The sequence below is a fragment of the Coturnix japonica genome, chromosome 8 (assembly GCF_054131305.1).
Source record: "Coturnix japonica strain WE chromosome 8, WE-NBRP24, whole genome shotgun sequence".
Lineage (NCBI taxonomy): Eukaryota > Metazoa > Chordata > Aves > Galliformes > Phasianidae > Coturnix > Coturnix japonica.
The window spans coordinates 3,053,928-3,078,107 of NC_140670.1; the positions used below are offsets into that span (position 1 = coordinate 3,053,928).

The 24,180-nt window shown below is 38.8% G+C and overlaps 1 protein-coding gene across 1 annotated transcript in view; it reads right to left on the bottom strand.

Annotated features, from left to right (window-relative positions):
- MBL (mannose-binding lectin) overlaps positions 1–12,755 on the bottom strand; it is a 41,543-nt gene extending 28,788 nt beyond the window's left edge. The window contains exon 1 of the mRNA XM_085553813.1: positions 12,604–12,755. The gene's annotated coding sequence lies outside the window, so the exon portion shown is untranslated. The remainder of the gene's footprint in view (positions 1–12,603) is intronic.
- Positions 12,756–24,180: the final 11,425 nt, after the last annotated feature.

Consider the following 24,180-nt stretch of genomic DNA (forward strand, 5'->3'; position numbering starts at 1 on the left):
AAGAAATTAAGGAAAATAATGACTTACATCAATTCCTTGAAACTCAAATCTAACAGATCTGCTCTGCCATGACATTATTGTTGTGAAGAATTTCCTTACTGACAAATTAATCACAGACATTTTAAGGTAAGCGGTGTCTGAGGAATGCGTTGGACTCCATGTTCTATTTGGCAACCTTGGACGTACTTTTGATGTCCAACTTCAGTCCCTACCTAAGGGCATACAATCCAGCAGAAGCCAAAAAGGTCAAATTACTCGACTTTCTTGTATTTATTCTCTCCATCATTTCCTAGTGTGCTGTGTTTGCTTCATCACAGAAGTAACGTGTTCAGTTTTTATACAGTTACTTCTTTCTACTGTCTTGTCCTAGCCTTGATTTGGAATGTGATGCCTATTGAGAATATGCAGTCTGTGAACTCAGAACACATCATTCTCCCTGCTTCCTGAGCAATATCTCATTGCAAATGCACTGTTTTCCATAATAATTCCTCTTCTTCTTTTAATTGATAGACAAAATAAAAACCTAAATGTTTCTAGCATTATGAGGACTCAAACAAATAACAGTGCCGATCATACTCTGAATGGCAATTTAATAAATTCTTAGTATAGTTCGAGTAATACCAATCTGAGATCATTACATAGCCATAAAAGTAACATGAAGCAAAGTTTTATAATTTAGTTTCCATTTACGTACATTACCTCCAATATTAGGAAACAAAATTTGCAGCTCAAGCTGTCTTCCTCTGATGCATTTAAATTACATGAGATTAAAAAGTATGTAGTTTAAATTACTGTAATGCAATTACTGTAGATTATTACTTGTGCCCCCAAAATAGAATTTTAATTGAATTTGGGATTGTTTTAGAATGAAAATGGTGCAGCTGCCAGATTTTAGCCGTCATTCTAGTCACTTAGACAACAAAGTCACCTTCTACTTCTCATTGTGTTACACTTAATTGAAAGCAATACATTAACTAGAAAACCGATACACTGATAAAAGTGAAGGGAAATACATGAGAATGCCTTCTCATATAAAACATATATGTATATTAACAAACCCTACATAGATATCCCTGCATAGGATGTATTTTCTGACATGTTCTCTTAATCACCTTTGATTTTTTGGTTTTGTATAATTCCAGAGGGTTAGGAACAAATAAAAACACTCAAATAATACAATATTGCATCCATTCAGAAGCACTTCATTTTCTCCTTCCTATTGACCATTACTTAAAAATCTTTGGAACCTATTTCTCCTTTTCTGTTGTGCTCAGTGAAATTAACTTGCATGCACCCTGTAGTATCACATAAGCAGATAAAAGTAGCATGGCTGCAGAGCTGAGAGAGGGGCTGGTATCCGTTGGAAGGAGCTGTATCTGTTGCCCTAGAATCTGTTAATTGGTTCAGAAGGGACCATAGGGAAGCTCTGTAAATTGAGACTTCTCAGAGCCTGGCACTGTTTTTGTGACTTGCTCTACCTAACGTGCTCTGTTAAAATTTGTCTTGATGTTGCTGCTGCATATTGTAACTCACATATAAAGACAACCACAGTAAACAGAGATATCAAAAGATCAGGAAAAAGCAGGAAATTGGTACTAGCTGCAAAGCGTAAGGACGTGCTACTTCATATCTAAATCCCTCCCTATCTCGACAGAAAGATAAATTGTCTTACATTTTGGAGCCGAGTGTGTTTAAGGGACTAGCTCCAGGTCACTGAGAAAACAGGGAGGAAATTGGAAAATGGAAAATGTTGATATCACTCTCGTTTTTTACCAGTAGTACCTTAAGTAAAACATGCTGAAATAAACTAGATAAACAGCTGAATAAATGAGAAAAAATTGTAATTTCTACCTAACAAGGAGCCCAAATAGTGATGAAGTCACATCACCAAAACTTTTCCAGCATGTTTTTCATTTACTTGCCTGCATTCTCTGCAGTTCCTTCAGATATCCATTTTGGGATACCGTCCATGTATTTCCATAGCTTTTCCACTCCATCCTCCTGCACTTTCTGCAGGTTGCACTGCTTTTCTGGTCTGCCTTTCCATACGTTTCTTCACCCTGCTCTTTAGTGTTAAATATAAGAACTAAGTACATCTCACATTTTCCCTTTGAAATAATTTATCTCATAGCTTCCACTAGAGGAGCAAAAGTGCAGACAAGAACATATTACATTCATGTGAATTTCTAACATGCTAATTTATGAGGGTTTATAAGGAGCTGCTGAGTGCCCACAGCTTCCCGGCCCCTTGGGCCTCCAGTCACCATTGGACACAGCAGAGCTCTGCTTGGGGTGGGAAGGAGCTGGAATCAGCCTGCCTGTGAACTTGACTTCACAGCTCCAAAGCACACAGGGCCCCTCCAACCTCACCAGTAGGAACAACACCCACGGTAATGCATTGCTTACTACCATGGTTCCTCAAATGCAGTTATGCTGCTAGCAGAGTTGTTATTGCAAGAGTGGACATCACACTTCAGAGCTGGAACACGCTGCTGGGAACAGGACATGGCTCTTTTCCTCATGCGTATCCATCTGTTTTAGGGCTATGGAGCAAACCAGTCTCCAGCATTACATTTCTGGTGAAGTGTACTGCTGGCATACTCTGGTTAAATGTTTTGACAGGCCATTATGGCTTCTCTGAAAGAAAATCTTACATCTGAATGACTAACTGTATTCCACTTAAACCCATTGCTCTTTTATACTGTAAATTACCAATCTCAGCAATACCAAGACATGAAACTGTAACTAAAGAGGGAAAAAATGTTCCTTATGGCTATAGTATCTGATGACTTCTGCCCTTCCTCCCCTTCATACTATCTATATTCCATAATGTTCAGTTGAAAATCAATTAGAATATAATAGTCAACTTCTTTCCTCTCTAAGAAATATTTCTGCATGAATTCTAAGCATTACATAGCACAAGCTCCAAACTGCATTGCATGTACAGCTGAGTATTAGGTTGTTACATCTAAGTCCTAATCCCTTTTCTGTGTAAGTACAGATACATGTTTTTAACTTATTTGCATCCGTCTGAATTACTGAGTCCATAGAAAATGGACTGAGCTTTGTATGGCCAATTCCTTAGATAATATGTTCCCAACTGTTTCTCTAGATACTGTAGTCTTCTGTTAGCTGTTACAGCTACAGAGCAAATGTAAAAGATGTTCCCTAGTGATACAAAGACAGCTGTGGTTTTTGCCACCGCATGCTTCTGCTATGATAACCAAAGCCAGATGAGGGTTCATCACGATCTTGGGTTGCAAGCAGCCATCTAACTGCTTACTTCCACTTGTTGCTGTTGATGCAAACCTTAGATGTGGAATTGATGCCAGCTTGTCTGCATCTTTTCACTTATGTCCTCTTCTATTTCCTTTAAAACTAAGCTTCAACGATATTTTCTTGGCTGTACTGAGCATCACAAATAATTCCCAAGGTAGTTCTTTTTTCATGAAAATCTTAGTAATACTGCTCAGGAAGCCAGTCTCCCAGTGCAATGCTTGGCACACACAGGGGATCTCTCAGCCTGTCTGGAAATGATGTACACAGCACTGCAGTCTGTGGCAGGCTGTCTGGAGGAGTGTGCACACACATTGCCTGCAGTACAGCCATGCATATTGTCACTGTCAGGGTTCTTCTGGCCCAGTACAACCACTGGTGGTCTAGGAAAAGCAGATGTTGAGACAAGATTAAAGAAAACTCTGGAGCTGAAAGCAGGGATAACTAATCTACAAATATACCAGCAAAATGTGTAACTCCATCCTTTGGAATCATTTATACTGGGTATGCTGCCTAGCTCAGCTCTCCTGCAGCAACTTATATTAACTGCAGCATTTCAAGCAGACATTTTTCAACTAGCTGCAGCAGAGCTAGCTGTCTGCATCACTCTTGTTTGCCTCGCTCTTCTCCTCTGAAATCAGTTTAACCATTGGTTCTTTAATATCTTACCTACCAGTGCAGAAAAGCGGCAGATCCATGAGAAAAGGAGAAGCATGCACACACCAGTGCTATAGGACTTCCTCATCCATGCTCACTAGGAAGAAGAACAGGTCTGGGTCTTTCTATAACTATTCCATTACTTGCATTTATTTACATTTCAAATTGATATAAGGTGCACCTCATACATTTTATGTGGCTTTGTGCATTTTTATTGCCACAAATGTTCTCCCCCAACCCTTTCACTAAATCTTTAGTTTCTGTGGTTCTGCTTTCAGGAGGAAAACGTAGAAGTAAGGCAAGAGTGAAAATGCAAGTTCCAGATCAAGTCTGGCTTCAGTCCTGCTATCCTGATCAGTACAAGCTGCCAGGTTGGCCTGCAGCTCATATCTTAACTAGCATTAAACATTTGTTCCACTTCAATTCTAACGTTCATGAGAAATCTTATTTTGGATATGCATCTTTCCAAGCTCAATTGAGTGCATTGTTTATTGTTTTTTAAGTAATAAAAACCCATTCTGCTGCCTTCCTGTTAAATAAAACTAGAAGAAAATCTTGAGCATCTTAAATAAAACACAATAAAATTACGCATAGACTTCTCTTCCACAGGCATCTTCAAAATTACCTCAGCCCATGAAATTTAGAACATACAAATACTCAGTGTTTAAGTCCCATCATCAGGACACAACTGAACAAATGTTTGCATGTAAAAATGCTTTTGTTCACTTCAGAAAGATTGAATGTTTAGAAATTATTAACTCTATCAATTAATCAAGAAATGCTCTATCATTTTTATACATCATGATCCCTTTTCCCCATCCCATTTCTGGGGAAAGAAATACATGGACATGGGAGGGGGGAGAATATTTTTTCCCCAAGTTGTCCCTTGGAGGATCATTTCCAGTACCAGGTGCTTTTTTTCCATTGTACTGGGAGTAAGATCAGGTCCAAATTGGATTTTGCTCCCACGGTGACTGATGGTGTATAAATAGTCATGAGTTAACACCTGGCATTGGCTATTTTCTATAAGCTGTGTAGCTGTTATTGCAGTTGTAGCTGTGGACCATAACATCTCATTCAAATTCATGAGGCTTTTTGTACATTTTAAAATATATATGAACTGATATTAAAGTCTAATCAAGAACAAGAACCCCATCTGCTATCTGCAACTGACTGATACCTGCATAGCATAACAGAGAGAAGCAGTACTGTAAGTAGTGAAGATAGAAATTTGTTTGTTTATTAAAACTCCAAATTTGTTTTGATAGTTCATTTTAATCCCTGTTGGTAAAAATTATGATCCAAAGTGGCTTCTTTCCAGTTCTCTGTAGAGATCTTTGAGTTTTAGCCCACTAAAAGTTTGGCAGACCATCTAGCTGCCAATTCTTAAAGAGGAAAACGATTTAAATTCCCTAACAACAGCCTATTTTATATGCAGCTCTGCTCACACATGAGACTCTCTCACAGATGTATGCTCTCTTCTCTACATACAGTAAGACAAATTAATTTAGGGTTTTCAGCTGAGTTTTGTGGCAGGAGAATTGCAGGGACAAATATGGTATTACTTGAAAAGTTCTATTACCTGTAGAGAAGTAAGAGGTCCATCTACACAAAAGAAAATAACATGCTAATGCCTAATCTCTTACTTCTCACTGAAACCTTTCAGAAGTGGCTAAATGTCAATGGAGACCAACCAGTGGATGAGAGCACAGTGAGGCAGTGGGCAGGACACTTCAGCAGTGGTGACGGTGACCCAAAGGGCACGTCACTGTTTCTAGTTATCTTCTTATATTTCTAATCATGGTTGGATAAAGCTGTCTAATTTTTTGTTTGTTTGTTGGTTTGGGTTTTGGGTTTGTTTTTTTTTTGTTTTTTTTTTTTTTTTTTGTATCCTAGATACCTAGACAAAAAACTGCAATACAGTCTCCTAACAGCATTTAGATAGATAAACAACTGGGAAAAGGACATGCTGAAATGAACTTATGAGAATTTCAGGATCAAGAGGAGTCAATTCCTACCTCAAAGCATGAAAACCTATTGCACTAAGTATGTTACTGTACATTAATAAGTTGCTAAACTAAGGAATACTGAAAAATGTGGCATTTTCTCTGTATGCTTCTAACTCCAAATCCATCTGAAATCTAGTCAGTTGACTGGTTGAGAGTGAGCTTACTAATAAGAAGATCCATGCAGATTCATCACAATGGATGAATGAGGTGCTGAAGAGAATGAAGACAGGACTGAAGCCTGCAGTCTGCAGTCACACATAGGTAGTGTCAAGCATATCCTGTGTTTCTCAAACCAAAAGAAAAAGAAGCAAACAAAAGGAAAAGGACTTGAAAGATTTCTGCTTTCTTTGTTCTTCTGAAGATAAGGGGAAGGAGAGAATGCAAGAGTGAAAAGCTGGTATAAGATTACAGAGAAAAACTGAAATAATAGGGGTAACAAGGAGTTAGATGGACAGGCTTGAACGATGTCCACTATGCAGATTTCAAGGAGATAAAGGATTACTATTAATCCTACCATTTCATGTTCATATTAAAAGCAAAATGCACTCAACTAAAACCTTCCATTTTCCCTGGTTCCTTTACTACCTGTCAAAATTGCCCTTTTGTGACTGCCTCTATCGTGCACTGTAATTGCATATTTTCTATCTCTGTATCACTGGAAAAAATGTGATCAGCTACTGCATTTCTCTTGGCAGATGCATTAAATGCTCCAGCAGTGCCCCACAATGACTTCTCCAAGCCCATCACCTGCAGCAGCTGGAGCAGCAGGAAGCATTTCCCTCTCCAGAGGTTGTAAGAGGAAGCAACAGTAAACCTGACTTCTTACAATGGCTGTCACTAGCACGAAAGAAAAAATCCTGGTCTGTAAATAGAGATCTCTGTGTTGTACAAATGGCACAACAGATGCAGTATGCTGATGGAAATGGTGTAGGCAGTGATGCTGCAAAAACTCTTCAGGCAGAAACATAGTTGTCATGTACTGAACAACATCTCATACACACATTGTCAGGGGAACAATTGTAAGAATGACTGGCAAGACCCTAAGGTAAACTCCTGATCTTTCTCAAGTATTCCTTGGAGTTTTCATTTCCAGATTGAGAAACAATAGAGACGAGTTCATCATGTCATCTTTGGGATGACATCTCCCACGATGTGACACCCCCTGTCACTGAAATACAGTGCCAAGCATTGGGTATGAGCCTAGTACATGAGGTGGAAATGGAAACCACAGCCTTCTGCTGCAGAGATGCAAGCCAAAAGTTGAGTAATCTCAAGGCCTTCATATAAATCCTTATGCACTGTTTTCTACATTAAAAAATGGATAAGCTGCTATTAAAAAAAAAAAAAAAAAGTGCTGCCAGGATCCAGTCATTCATTCAGGTGTCAGGAAAAGAGTGAAGAGAATAAATACAGAAGTACATGTTCAGGTTGAGTTTGATGAAGAACACCATGCTGCTCGTGCATTCCTGGAAGACTGCAACAAAACCTTAATAAAAATTCTATATTCCAAACAAGAGAAAAATGCAGGAAAACCAACAAAAGCCACTGATACCTGAAAGGCAAATCAAGGCCATGCCTTGGCAAACAGGTTGGGAAAGGGACGACTGGCTAAGAATTTACTCACAGTTAAGCTGTGCTAGACATGCTGTATTATCCACTGTTACCTCATCTTCTGGCTCAAGATGTGCTTCATTCGTTAGGCTCTGTCTTTCAATCCCCAAATACAATGTCCAAGTGATTGACTGTGATTTTATGCTTTTCAGTGCCCACCACAATAGGACTGCACTACTGCTTCAAAGAGATAATACATACTTTATGAACAGGAAAGAAAGGCCAAAGCCCCCAGGGAAAGCATTTTATGTTACAAAAAAAAAGCTGCTACAGCAACTTTTTTGCAATACTATACTTTTAAAGTGCCTTAGATTTTCTAGAAATAACAAAGTATAGCATGTTGAGACAAGAAATTATCAGATGCATCTAATCCACTTAAAATAGTCAGGTGTCATTCCAAACTTCATTATTCTACTGTGATTCAAAATGCTAAATGTTTCATCAAATACTATCAGATGTGAGAATTTCAGTTATAAGAAGATTCTATGAAGGTTAAGTAATTTCACAGGGGGCTTCTGTAACAGTCTATAATCTCCTTATCTCCAAAGAAGGAGCCTTCAGTTTGACACATGCTTGACTTCCCCTAGTCAGCCAGTGCGTCTGGGATGATTTCAGATTCATTCCACATTATATTATACCTCACCATAATTAAAGTGGAGTCTTGTCACTGCTACAAGCAAGAAAAAAAACAAAAACAAAAAACAACTACAGGAAATAAATTGGACAGTTCTCTTTCTTTTTCCCTACAATTTTAAGCATCTGTACGTGTATGAAAACACCTAGATGAGGTGAATCGTTTTCTTCTATCGCTTATTCCAAGTGAGAAGTTGTAATTGGCAGAACCTGGAGATGGCTGCATTTTCACAAAATCAGCAACTTAGAATTACTCTGCAGAACAAAAGAAGGACGAGAAGAAAGGAGATGCCCAGTAAAAGAGATACAGGCCCTGAAATAAACTATGGTAGTAAAACCTATAGTAGTAAAATTCCAAGAAACCAAGGATTAGCACAGAGAAAAATAATTCTCTGGAAGAGGAAAAACATCATTTCCAAAACAATTATTTGTATATAAAGTAGATAAGTATACATACATATACACACACATCTATGTGTACACGAGTGTGTGAATATACTTAGCCTTTATCTCTTACAGACTGCATCCCAAATTCTATATCAGAATTACTTTCAGTTCCATTTTAGAAGAAAATACTGATTCTCCTGACTGGGGAGTAGAATATGAGGAGCTGCTATAGAAATTTAAATTGAGTGGAGCTACAATGTAAATCAAAGGATATTTATTTCCTATCACTTGTAGGACCACATGATAAGTGAAAGAAAAGGAAAATGGTAAAATTAGAACAATATTGATTGAGCATATACTGAAATCTCCCAATATGTAGCAGGGGATCTCTTGACTAAGAGATAAATGTCAGATTTGCTGCTTTTGCATCATTTGCCAGCAGATTAGAGGGACAGAAATTAGTAACTGAAGCCTAGGATTCACAAAGTGTATCTTATACCAAGTGCTGCAATGGTCTGCCTCAGCTCAGGAGACTAAAGCTCCATCTTACAAGACCGGAGCTATGAAGCCAGCCCTGACCAGGCAGAGCTGATGGAATGACTGACCCTTAACATCAGTCCAGGTTTCTTTCCTTGTTAATTCTGAGGGTACTCGATATGAAATTACGCACTGTGCATAGTAACAGAATCACAGAATCACAGAATCACAGAATTACCCGGGTTGGAAGGGACCTCAAGGATCATGTAGTTCCAACCCCCCTGCCTAGCAGGGCCACCAAACATACACCTTTACTAGATCAGGTTGCCCAGGGCCCCGTCCAACCTGGCCTTGAACACCTCCAAGGACGGGGCATCCAACAGAAGAAACACCGCTCCCTATACTGGCTAGAGAATATCACTTAAAGAATGCTTTATGCCAAAAATAAAACATGAAAATAAAGTCCCTTCTGCTGTCAGACATTTAGATGACACAGAAGATATAGCGCATGACGGACAAGAATTGACACTGCAACAAAGGCAGCAAGTCCTCCCTTCAGACTTCATGTTAAAGGTTTTGCATGTGCTGAGACAGCTAATGACAAATAACTCAAATCTTGATTTAAGAAGAAACACACAGTCATTCTTACTGAAATACCCTCTTCCCCCTTGTTGTATTCTTCTCTGCAGGCCCAAGAGATGCCAGGCAAACACCTACTAGATGTGTAACAACACAGAGTTTAGTTAAGGTAAAGATAACTGGAACATAAAGCATGCAGTTAATGTCTCAGATTGCGGGAAGCTTTCAGGACAGGAAGATTAGCATCTGACGGCACAAAGAGTTACAATAACAGGACAGAGCAGTACAATACTGTTGGAGATGCATCTACCACCCTTGTAAGAGACACACACAGGGCGATATTCCTGATCAGAAATTTCTGAAATATATTCTAATTTAAAAAATAACAACAACTTTGTTCTTCGATTTTCAAAGCCTTAGCATGCAATTATAGAATCACAGGATTTGGGTTGGAAAAGACCTTCTAAATCATCAAGCCTGACCATCAAATTGCACCAGTTCATGACAAATGCAAGGACATGAACAAAACTCAGCTCCCTTAAAGTTGAAAGCAAACCTCCTATTGATTTCAAAGCAACGATAATTTCACTGCAGGATTACATAAAACACATACATAACAAAAAAGTAAAATTCCTTACTGTTTAATTATTCTTGTACCTAACCTATTACCACTAATTTGTACACGTGCAGAGAGACACAAACAAATAGTAATAATTAAATAGCAATAAACACACACAAGGAACCCTCAACAACACTAATCCTAAGCCCTACAAGTTTTGGCATCTTCACAGAGTACACTTGGACAGTGAGCTTGAGGATTTATTTAAAACTGTGTAAATTCAATCTAACCTTAACTAAAAGTGGTTAAAAATTCATAATAGAACTAAAAAGGTGTGTCTCAAGGATGTTCTGACAGATGAAGAGAAACAAACAGCATCAACATCAGAACTTCTAAAAACCCCATCTGTTTGCTGAGGTCTTACCACAGCGCAGCTGTATTCTTGTTAATGTTTCATAGTTTCCATCTTCTATTAACAACATTGCATTTTCATGGCTGGAAAGAAAATCACCTCTCAAGAGAAGCACACATTCCTCGCTGGTGATATCCAAAGTCATGCTCTGCTGCGCACAGATGTTGTGAGATCTTATTGTAAAGATCTACACCTCACACTTCCCTACATAATCCTTTAACTAAAAATCTAGTAAAAGACAGAAATAAAATATCAAAGTTAATCCTGCAAGGGTGAGCTTCAAGGTATTTTTATTCTGCTTTTCTTACGAAGCACTGAATTTACAGAAACATGAATTTCACTTTAAAAGATGCTACTGAGATTTCCACTTCAAAGATGTAGTACTATTTTTGTAGTTCATATATTTGCCCAGTCAAGTTTTACTTGATAAAGCTCAGCTTGCATCTCAGCTCTACTGAGGAGACAGAATGGACACAAAGCGAAGTAAAGAACATTCAGCCTAAAACATAGAGACTGAAGAGTGAGATGAAAGGAGGAGGGAGAATGAGGTTTTTGCTCAGTTGCAACATACTCAGCCAGCCTGACCTGTGTTGTAGGTGATGTAAAGTCTCCCTTGCAGTGAGCTCAGTAAAAATGTAGACAATAAACTTAAAATCCTTAGTGTCTTAGGATTCATTCTCCTCACCATATAACACGGAAAACAACTTGAAAATTAATTTACTTTTGGAAGAGAGAGGAGAAACCAAAAGAAAGTGGAAAGAGTGAGGGAGAAAGGATGACTACTATTTAAAAAAAAAAAAAAAGGATACAACCACTTCAACTAGACTTGCAAGGAATTCACACACCTTACTTACTATTGCAGAAACTGCATTCAAGCCTCAGTAGCTTAAAGAATTCTGAGGGCCACAATAAATCATTGTAGATTCAAAATTACCTATTCCAAGTGGGCATCATCCACTTTTCTTCCTGTTCCTTTGTTTTCTCCAGCAGTTGTTTCCCTTACTCTTTCCTCTATTGCTCTCTGATTATATGTTTATCCATACACTCAGTGCATTTAAAAGAACTCACTCTACCTTTGGGAATGACAGATCAAATAACGTTAAAGGACTTCTCAGTCATCTCAGTCCACAATGAGAGCGATCTCCCATGACCCAGATGAAAATGACATTAAACAAGAACAGTGTCCAGCGACTGTGAACTGTGTGATGACAGATATTTTTCTCGTGAATCAGAAAGAAACAAAACAACACAAAATACTAATGTCTGGAAAGAAAAAAGAGTAAATGATTGATGGGGAGAAACATCACATTTCCATGATCATTCTATGGACAAATGTACTTGCAGTGAGATGAACAGAAATCTTGTTCTTGGCTTTACCTTTAATCTGCTCATCTTTCTGCTCAGCCTAACACTAGATGTGAAGCCAAGCCATACCAATTATCTTGCACAACAGACGCTGAGATCAGATTGTCAACAGCATACCAAGACTTGGATTGTGAACATTGTCACCTCAGCATGGTCCTGGATTTACATATCTTATACATTCACCCAAATTCACGCACAAGATTCTCAGCTTAGGATGATTTAGAATCTGTTTTCAAGAAGAATCATCACTTAGCCAGGAGGCAGCAGAGAGCACTTTCCCAAATTGTTTTCTGGCTGTTTCTGCCTGTGCTAGTGTGTTCGGTCTGCCTGGGATGGGATTCAGGCACCCAGCTGCACTGAAATGGGATAAAAGCTCCATGCAGCTGCACCCAGGGAAAAGGAGGAGGAAGTTCACCATCCCTGCCTCTCAGCCCTCACACCAAACTTTGGTGAGGTTTCTTTGATGGGCTTGCTGGGTGCTTACTCCTTGAAGAAGGCTGCATATTGCCATATCAGGGCAGGCCACAGCTGGGTAAGGAATGCAGCTCACCATGTCACCGTTTGGACGTGCTCATTTTCACTGTGTTTCACTTGCTGAACAGCTGCCCGCTCTCTGCTTTGGCATTTCACACACTTACCTTAACAACTTCTATCTGCTTTCACATCCTTTTACCAAGGCAGGTATCAAATGAGCAGTGAGGTTCATAGCTGTTGGCATCTCATGTCTCAAGATAGCTGATATGTTTCTCCCAAGGAAAGACCTTCCACGCTTCAGTTCTGCCACATCTGTTAAGCCTCAGAGCCAGGTTAAAGAGAGAAGAGAAAATTTGACTTAATCCAGGTATAATGTGGTTTGCAGCATAATAAGATCAAGTAGTCCCTAAGCAACTTTGTAAACACTTGGTGGGTGTTGGAAAGCCACTCTTCACAGCCCTTGCAAAGTAACTGGGGTGGGCCCAGCACCAGGCTTCAGGCAGAGAAGCTGCTCCTTCTCATCCAGATGTGACTTTCTCTCTGCTTGCCTCAGTCTCCCAGTCCCTGATGGCAGCCTAAAAGAAGAATGGAATGAGAAGAAAGCTATTTTTTATCCTCTGATAAATACTAACACCACACCTTCCGGTCTCTGTGCAATGCTTAGGAGAGAACAAGAAAATGAAACGAGAGTCTCTGTTCTGCATGAACAATTTACTTTTCTTCTTCCCCCTCCAGAAATCAAGCGTGAGCAAAAGACATTTCAAAAACATTTTCATTTGCTGTGTTTCCTGTATAACACGGGGAGATGAATTGCAGTAATATAACAAATGGTTTATAGGAACATAAGCATTACCATTTCAGAGCTCTCCTGTGAATTGAATGGATTTCTGTAAGCTTTTGTTTAAAAACAAGTAGTGTGATTAGAGTGGAGAACAATACAAGCCCTAGATGATTTAAACATATGTCTGAAATATTAACGCTACTCCAAATTCTTCTCTCCCCCAGCAGCTTTCCATTAGCAAGCACATTTGGATCAGGAGGATTACCTGTTTTTAGCTGTGGTTCCACTTCAAGCTGTTGTCAGCAGGAGAAGCTGATGCCCAGCACAACATTATTACTCAAAAGAAATGCTGAGACCATAACCCGCTCACTGTAATGGCCCATTAGTGCTGAAACATTACTACTTCTGGTGGCAATCAGGCTGTACCTGCTAATTACCATGCATATGGCTGTCATGTTGGCTTTTACTAGTTGATTTAATTAATATGTAGTACTCATGAAAGGACTGTCAGAAAAAACTGGTAGGGGCAGATAAAACTAACAGACTTTGTAAATATTATGTAGGTCACTCCAAAAGTAATGCCTCCTATTTATTTCCATGGTAACTACAATAGATGCAAAAAGCATAACAGCACTATTTGAGAGAGAAAATTCTCAGCTCTAAAACACTTTTTCAACACAGTCACCACCATTAGCAGCACATTTTTATCAGTGATGAACAGGAGCCTGCATGTCTCTCTCATAAAAATCTGCATGGCCATCCAGAATAGATTCATAGAATCATAGAATTGCTCAGGTTGGAAAAGACCTTGAAGATCATCAAGCCTAACCACAACCTAACCATGCTAGCCTAACTAACAACACTCCATTAAATCACGCCCCTGAGCACCACATCCAAATGGTTTTTAAACACATCCAGGGATGGCGACACAGCCACCTCCCTGGGGAGCCCATTCCAGTTGTCTTTGACATTGTTGCCACTACTGCTGAAATGCACTGCTCAATGCCTCACCATGCTCACACCCACTGTTTGATCTCCATAAACGTTCAACTAGTGAACTTTTCTCATCTACTCAGAAACAGCACATCCTACAGACCGACAGTTCCCAAAGGAATATAATGCAGATCAAGACTATTTATGTTTCCAAAGTGCCATGATACTTTGCGGAAAGTAAAGCCAGGCAGAGAGCGATAATGCTAAATACAGCTCACTGCAAAGACAAGAAATAAACTTCAGTTTTATTGTCTATACCTGTGAGGATTTGTACTGGAAAATTACTGCTAGAAAAGGACAGAACTGCTGATATATCACAGCACTAGATTTGTGTTAGTTCATGCAGTGTGCTTGGTAACCATGGGTACTAAACGATTTCATCAAGACTTCAAATAATCTAGGAACTATAAATAGATGTGGAAACAAAATAGGAGCTTACACAAGGTATACATGGGAAACACAATATTCTTTGTAACCTAACTCATTTCTATGTGCTCCTGCAAGAATCTAAAGGTATTTATGGCAATACCACCCCATTTTTGTGCCCTCCTTTTTACCTTGCCTTCCTATCCTTTCTGTCTCTTACCTTTCAATCTAACTGAGCCTGGGCAATAATGATAACCATAAGCTCTCACTCAGCTGCATTCAAATATTAGAGAAAAGAATGTAGTATAATGTGTACTATCCAACACCAGGAAAAATTAACCATGTGAAAGACACATGGAATATTGGTTAAGAATTTGTCAAAAACTGCTACTCAAAAAATTATTTTTTAATGCTATAGCTTTTTATTGTTATTATCCTTTAAACTCTGACTACGCTTGTCTTTAATTAAAAACAAAAGCAAAATATGCAGAAGAACTGAATATCTCCTGGAGAAAAAAAATGAGCAATAGTGTATGCACCTCCCTACTCAAACTGTAAAGAGTCCAACATGCAGATAATTCAGTTAATCAGATCATCCAAGTCAAGGCTGTATCTGTTTCAAAGCAAAGCTAACAATAAATTAGGTTCAGCATTACTGGTTCTGAAGAAGGCTTGGAAACATATGATACTTTGGAGGTCACTGCTTCAACAGGGCTGCTGTAATTCACATTTCAGCATCCATTTGAGCATCAGTGGCACCTGCACTTTGTGTTTCCACGCTGGTTATGGCAGTTGTCAACTGTAAACAGAATAAAAAGCAGCAGCTCATTTCAACATTATCAGACACCTCAGAATAGAAATCGTCTCAGAAGCTGAATTTGATTTCCAAGTTCAGAAATGTTTCTGATGAGCTGCTTAAATCTGAGCAACTTCATGATACCTTCAGCCATCTTTCATCACTCAGACTATCAGCTTAAGTATTTTCTATACAACAACCTATTATCCTTTTACGGATACCTCTAACTTGATTTTGAGCAATGTTTCAGACCTGAACTAATCGGCTTAGTAGGCAATGCAGATTAATATTCAAACTCCACTGAGACTCAGAGTAATAATGCAGTGGGACTTCATCCACAAGTCATAGTTCAAGTTCACATAATTCATCAAAATCACAGTGGGCTCCAAGGCTATGGCTGGGCAAAATAAGTGGCAGCAATGTTTGCACTAAAGGCAGTGTGAAAGCACACCAAGTCCAAGTGAAGGAACTGCTCCAGCAGCTTTTCTCTGTCAAACTAATTCATGGGTGCTCAATTTTTAATGGGAAAATCTTAATGAATTTGGAGCCAAATGGCTTTTTTTTCCCTCAAGTCTAACCAGCATACGGATTTATACTTGTATAGCTGGAACTAATTATAGATTTTTTTCATGCTTTTTGGCTACCCTTATCATTAAAGTGGAAAAATACATACAATGCATTATTAAGGCAATGAAATGTTTTTCTCATCCTAGAAAGAAGTTTCAGTCATTAGATTTCTCATTTTAAAATAAGAGCCACCAATAATCTGTGCCAGCACAGACTGGCCACATTACCTAAACACGTTAATGGTCTAAAGAGAATTTTCACTACTTAACTATCAGTCTTTAAGAAGTTCAAATTGTTGAGTGTTTAAATTTGCATGCTACATGCCGAGAGATAGACTGAGGATGTCCCAGGGAGCTTGGGGACCCAAAGTGCATGCTTGTGTTCAGCACATCAGCACCCAGCCCAGCATGCACAGAACTGCCTTACCACCAAAAGCAACACACTGTCGTGGTGAGTGACACTGGGGAGAAGAGACACTGCAAGAGCTCAGAGACAAAAGAGAGGGCCACGAGGACCTTTGCCATCCCACTTTGGTGGAGCATTTCCCCCAAATCTTCATGCTTTCCCATATTTGTCTCTGACTGCATTTTAAATCATTAGCCACAAGCCATTTATTTCAGGCATATATATCTACATGATCATTAATAGAAATCTGATGTGGACAAATGTGTTAAAATAAAGCTTCCATTTTTCTTAGTTTATTACAAAATTATGCTTGACTTTACATTCATTAGTAAGTATCCTCACAGTCAAGTCTCACACCCAACCTAATGCTGTCTGATGTTCAAACTAATACAAACAGCTTCAGGAGGGAAGCTCAGTATACAGAGTGTTTTCACTTCTGAACCCTTCAAGCAGAAGCATGATCATTTAGATATGAGTGCAGTCACAACAGAAAATAAATAAATAGATAAAAACATTAAAACATTAAGCTGTATTTCTTTTCCAGTATTCCATAAAGAAAGAACCTGTGCCAATTATCCCACTGGATAATACCTTCCATCAGTAGGCCTTAGAATCTTAATAAAACCATAAATCAGGCTTTGCCCTTGAAAGGCAGTGAAACTTCATTAATTTGTATCATTTTCAGATGTGGTTACACAAAAAAAATGGTTGGCTGCCATGTGTTTTTCTTCTCAGAAGTGGAGCGAAGACTCAACATGAAGTACAAAAATGAATATTGGACAACTTAGAAACAGAAACGAAAAGGTATATAATTTATGCCTGAAATGTGCCTTTCAAGGTGAAGGACACGTATCTACCTGCTGAAAGTGGGTGTCTATGTCTATGCAGGGAGACAGAAGGTATGTTTTATCCTTCCGTTAGGAGCTCTCTTTTTGGACACCATTTCTATTAGCTTTCATAAATGTCAGTAGAAATGAGAAGTACAGCAAGAATTAATGCTTCTTCAACTCAGGCCATTTTCTTCAGAAACTACAGTAAAACCTTTTTGTAAGTTTTAGTCTGGGTGAAATAAAAGCCTAGGAATCCTTATCAGATGCTAGACCGAAGTAAACGACTTCTCCATTTCTCCACTGAGATCAGATCATATGAGGATAGAATAAGAGCAACTATACATACATCATCAAACTAAAGGTATAGGACAGAAAACCTAATTATACAATGAAACATGATGATTCATTTACAAAACCTAGAACTGCTTAAGGAGAGAAGTAGACCACCATTACTTCACTGACAGTGAAGGAACTCTAGTTTCCTGAAGAAAATTCACAGACAAAAGAAGAGAATATTTTTAAAAGCATTTAAAATAAATACACACTAATTAGACAAATAGGAGATCATAATTTCTTAACTATTTTTCCTAAGTCTGCATTGTCAGTAATGTTCAAATACCACAGATACTTCCCTATCAAGATCTTATTTAGGTCTCAAAACTGACAGGTGACACTCATAATTTACAATACGCTCAGCATCTAAGCAGACTTAAAGGATATCTTAGAAATCCCATCGAAGTTCACTATGGAAAACATCCCTTACAATGACCTCATCAAGCACGGCAGCTATTGGAGACATCAAAAGCTCCTTTGCCAACTGTATTAATGTGAATGCAAGTCATGCATATGCTTATGGTAGGCAATACATAGCAGTTACATCACTAAGAATCAGAGAACAAACAGAGCTGCAAAATGACAGCGCAGACTTAATTCTCTTCAGTCTTCTTCAGACAGACTGTTTAGTTCCGTGCAAGACAGTGAGCTGTGCAGGAACTTGAGGTTTTCTGCTCAAACTCATACTCAAACAGCTTTCCATCCATTGCTGTCCCTAGGGTTTGTTTTGTCATTCTTAAGGGACAAACACAAAATCCACCAGTGCTCAGTGAAATTTCTGTTGCATGATTAAAGGATGACTTACTTGATGGCTGAAGTTATCAAAGCTTCCAATCTGCTTAACACAGCTCCAGTTGGGCTACTTCAAGCCACTTTTAAAACTAATTGGGTGTTTTCCTCTCTGCTGCTATTCAAAATGACCCAGGACACAGCCCCTCTTTGCTTGCTCTTTACAGCAAGCTGCTTTCAGTCACTCCATCCTACTCTGTTATTCCAGACTCTACAGAAGTACTGCTTCTGACCGGGCAGGGAAATGAGTCACCAAGCAGAAGACACCAGGCAACTTCCAGTCCAGCATCACTTAGGGAGCAACTTGGCCTTACAGGAGCTGCATAACCAAGATATTGATAGGATGAACCAGTACAAATCATCTACTGGAGTTTCATTCCAGGCCCTGTGATTTGAGGAAATGCTACGCCTTGCAAAGATATTTGACTAACAATTTCTTGGCTGCATCTCCTCTTCCTTTGTTTCTCCACAGTTCTCATATGCCATTAAGCATCTTCTTGTGCACCCCTGAAATTAGCAACAATTATATTCAGCTTTTAAAATAAAACAACCTTTGAGTCGTGACAGGATTTAATTACATCCTTCTTATACTTACTTAATTTAAAAGTACCTGTCCTGAGGTGGGAGGCGGAATGCAGGAACAGCTGTAGAATCAATGGGTGCACAGGACGTTAATTGAAGTCAGATTTAGGAGCTACTAAGCACCAATTTGCAAGTTCCAGTGCAAGAAACAAGTTACAAAAAAATAGCCGTAAATTTTCTAGTATCTATATTCTTTCTTGGGAACTTATAATTTTCAGAAACTCCAGCTCCCATACCGTGTTGGACTGTCAGGCTGTGTGATAAGGTGTTGTAAGAGACCAGGGATACAGAATGTGCTTGGCTGCCTGAATCAATTTCTCAGTTAAGTCATCAGAACTGTGTAAATCATTTACTTATTTTTCAGTCAGAGAGATGCAAAGCTTAGAGCAGGGGGTATAATGAAATTCCTGCTGAAAACTAAATTGTATCAGGAATATTTTATGTAATTTTTTATTCTTTGGATGCTGTTTATCATTTCCTTTTAAACTAATATATCAACTCAGAAGTTTTTAAACCATTAAAAACAAAACAAAAAAAAAACCAACAAAAAAACCAAAACCAAAAACCCAAATGATATCGTTTAAATGTTTTGTTTAAATGAATTAAAGGGAAAATAGCTTGATCTCAGGTTATGTTTGGCAAGACTGAAACAGTTCTAACTATTTTAGTGTAGAAACCCAGGCAGACTGACTTCAGCAGAATAGCTAGTGGTCAGTTAAGCGCTTCACTAACTTGGCAATAGGGAAAACAAACCAGAAACACCAAAAATTTTGGAGCCTCATATGGAATTCATCTTCACCACCAAATCAGAAATAACTAAGAACAGAAGTGAGGCAGGGAACTGCATAACTCCTCAATTTCCAGGACAGGTGCTACCACAAGAAATGAACAAGGGCAAGTTTCAGACTTTCTAAACAGCAAAGGCAACAGAGCACAAGATGAAGGGAGATCAGATTTAAGAAATTATGCAGCTGTTTATCTGTTAAAGGAAGACTTAAAGCTGGACATTTAAAAGTGACACAGAACGATCGGCAAGACTTGACAGCAATGAAAAGAACTGGGTGGATCAAACCTACAAACTGGGTGGATCAAACCTACCTGTCCCAAATTATTCTAATAAAGCATTGACTTGATGTTCCAAAACCAACAGTGTAATGAAAACCAACCTTTTGGAACATTGCATCTGCCACTGTATCTTATTATTTATTTCACTGTCACTAAAACACAGCATTTAAGGTGACATCAGAAGCAAACTGATTTGATTTCTGTTTAAAAGGCAAATATGCAATATTAATTCCATTTCCTTTTTCAGTGCCATTTAAAGTCAGCTCTGACAGAAAGGAAGTCAGGCATTTGGATAAGTGAGAGAGGTTGATTGAATATTGATAAGCCAGTTTTTAATTTATCAAGGTTATCTGGAGGTGCCAACTCGATGCCGCATGCTAACAAGAAGTATCAACATAGAAAGTGATGTGTGCAGAGAGATGCTTCTTCGGGATTATTAGAAGGAGAACTTTGCAGTGTGGACAGAAAGTGACTTACTGAGCGGGGAATTTAAACAGGTGGGAAGTGTGACAGAGAGAGATGGAGATGAATAGGTGGCAAGTTTTATGCTTCGCAGATTGCGTCATTAAAGCCACATCAAATCAGTACAGATGACAGAGAAAAGGAGAACTACCTTTGTGGAAAGTATAGTTCATGCGTCACACACACAAAAAAGCTCATGTTTCCCTTTGCCAAATTTTCACAGAAAGCCAGGTAATCATTACACACCTGACAGTGCATTCGCGACAGTGACAAAAATCTGCAAGGCTTGACAGCTACCCACAAAGGACAAGGCCCAAACAATTGAGAGCGAGCAACCGTTATTCTTCACAGCCAATATTCTTCAGTCTTGGGGATTCGGAACAGAGCACAGTATCAAAGCAAAGTAATGCCAGAGGAATACACAAGACTGCAGAAAAAGAGCTCAGATTGGCTCACTGAAAAATTGTAACAAATGGCATTTTGTAGCCATTTAGCACAGCAATCTCACATATTTGCATGCTTCTATTCATTATAGTTATTAGAATATTTCCTTTTGTAGGTTTGTCTGTAACTTCAAGGCATTGTGATACCCTCAAGTGCACATCAGTGTGGTGAGGAAGGAGCAGAAAAAGCTCAGGGTTTTTCTTGAGAAGTGAGAAGTACTGACCAAACTCTTATGTGGCAGCTTTGGTCTGAGGGAACAGAAATGGATTTTGAAGCATGGAAAGAAACTCTAGAGTGACAAAAAGACATCACTGATACATTCCAGGGCTTTGAAACACCTCTTCCTCCACATTTTTACAATCATCAAATACTTGCCAATATTTTTGTCTCCAAGCTTAGAAATGTATAAGAGAATAATCAATTTCTAGGAGACAATTAGCCAACAAGGTCATGCCTGCTTGACAGTTAAACCACACAGACACATGACTGCAGCTGTGACCCACCTCCTAACTGGAGCAAAATGAACCCACCAAATCTGGGCACACTGTGCTACTGGTGGAGTCAGAGGATAATTTCCTTTTTATGCACATTAGCCCCTGCTCACTCACTCTGCCAACAGTAAGCAGCATCACTGTGGCACTTAACTCTCCTCCTGACTGATGCCAGCTGGGGCAGTCGCCATAACGATGCCTCCATGCTGGCTGCTGGCAGCACAGATCTAGCCAGTGATTTTCCATCACACCATGTTACGATCTGATTTCACAGGTGACACCCTTGTTGCTGTCCTGCATAAAAGAAAATGAAGTCTCTGGTGTAAATACCCTCATTTTTACATCTTTTCTGGATCTACAAGACCTTGCTCTCTGCGATTTGTACTCATAGGAATATGGGGCATGTGAAATAGGATTTCTTCTAATTTGAACCTGTAGCACTTCCTTTCATCAATTCCCCAAATACTTTTTGCTGATAGCCTCTCCAAGTTTCAGAGCTTGCAGCAGATTAATGCAATATCTGCTTTATGTTTCAGAGTCAGATGTGGAAATACTCTTACAGCATGTTCCAAATAGAAATACAAGTGAGTAGAGTCCATAAAGAAACTGTACATCTCCCCATCATAAGTACCACTGACCTCTTTTGAATGACCCATACTACTGCCTTGGTTCAATTCCTCCTAACTCTTAGACCCTAATAATTGGAAATAGAAATCTGAGATATTAAACTGATAGTGCACAACATTTAATTTCCTTCAGACATAATTTGCACAGCTCTGAGAATCAGTCTCTGTGAATTAATGATGCATCTCCATATCTGTATGATAAAGATAGAGGGCTGCGACAACGTTTACATCTGATGCTATTAGAGTCTCTTCAGTGATAATCATTAGCAAGTCCATTAATGAGAATGTATTTCCCCAAGGCACAATGGCCATTCGACATTGTAATCTAAATCTATAGTCTCCAGAATCTCTATTTAGAAAGCAATGAAGTAAGTCCCTGAACTATATAATGGTTATCACTCAAATCTGCACTGCGCAAAAAAAAAATAAGGGACACTTCCTTCAACACTGACAGTGTAGAACATTAAAATGTACAGCTGCCTATTTTTGTTAACCAGTAACTGTATCAGAAGTGCCAACAAAAACTAAATGCTGCATCCTGATGGCTTTGAATATCTGAGCAGCAAACGCTCACATTCTTAACTTCTACAAAGTCCTATTTAAATGCAGTAACAACATGAGGAAATTCACCATGCTGATCATTTTAAACATCTAATTGACTTGTTAAAAGCCAATCCAGTTGGCCTGAAATCTATGGTTAAACTACTTGCAATATGCAATACTTCTTATTCAGATGAAAAAGTGGTTCAAGAAATGGAAGATTTACTTGCATTCCAAAATACTTAAATAAAAAGAAAAAAGAAAGCAAAGAACAAAAAATCAAACAAAACAATAATCCAGCTTTCTGCCTCCTATGAAACTGGGTTCTCCTAATAAAGTTACAATAATTCACCCTGCAGCAGGTATCTAAAGTTGTCAGTTTCACAGCAATGAATTCTGTGGGTAAAAATAAACCACTGTTCCAAATTCTGATGCCTACTTAAAGAAATAAAGTGGGAGGGCATCTCTCCTCCCCCAGCCTAGGAGCCAAACAGAATTTCAGACTCCTGGACAACATACTGGCACCTTTCCTCAGTGTTAAACTGAAAGCTTGCCAGAGGTTACAGAATGGAAATACTCCTTTAAATCTACACTAATTTTTCTTAAACCACAACAGTGCCACATTTATGGTTCTCACTAAAAAGATTCTTCACAAAGGCCCAATTTCCAAGCATGTCAGTGTTATGTAAAGCAAAACAATTCATGTCCAGAATACAAAGGAGATGTCTAGATTATTGTACTGAAGCCATGGGTAGTTGTTCTTGGAAAGTTGTTCTCTACGTATCCATCTTAAACAATACACAGTGACCAGTTTTCTGACATACACTGGAAGAACAGCATCAGCACACGAAGGCACTTAAACCATATTGGTAGCAGCTCACAGGAAAACCTGAACTCAAAGTTCCCAGTGGAGTGTTTGAAGGAAACATATGCAGACTCAACCACCTGGGGTGCCCTGACAAGGCCGTTCTGTCATCCTCTGTCGCTCTGGCTGAATGAGTTATGGATCAACACTTCTGCAAATGCAACTGAATTTAAATTCAGTTGATTAATGAAGGCATTTAAAGTATACTCTCCTGATTATCATTATGTATAGTGTATCTTTTTTTTCTTTGTGATATGCCAAGCTTCTCTTAACAAAGCAAACGCCTGCTTCTTTTTACTGACTTGCAGCAACGTCAGCAAACTTTACTGCATTTGCTGCTTCAAGCAGGTGTGTGCTATATACTTATGAACATCACCCGCAGATGTAAAAAGACATCACTTAAGAATTACGTGATCATCTGTACAAGATAATTTTTCTAATATACTGCGTGAGGTCCAGGATCACAGTCTTCCATCTCTTACGTCAAGCAAGGCGTTTAGAGCTGTCTGCTTTTGTTATCTACTATATTCTACTTAAGAGCAAACTAATATGTAACTTGTTGTACTAATGAATTGCCTCCTTGAAGCTTGGCATCTTCAGCAGGAACATGACTTCCATGGTAATAAAGTAACAGATTTCTAATTACCTTTGGACATTAACCTTCATTATTGTTCCATGACTTCACTGAGCCAGTGTTCCTGGATAACACTCATCACAGGCAATGCCTCTGAACAGGCTGACTCTGCAAACCAAGAAGAAAAGTCAGTTTAAATCTACATAAATGTAACTTTCTAGATGGGCCACTC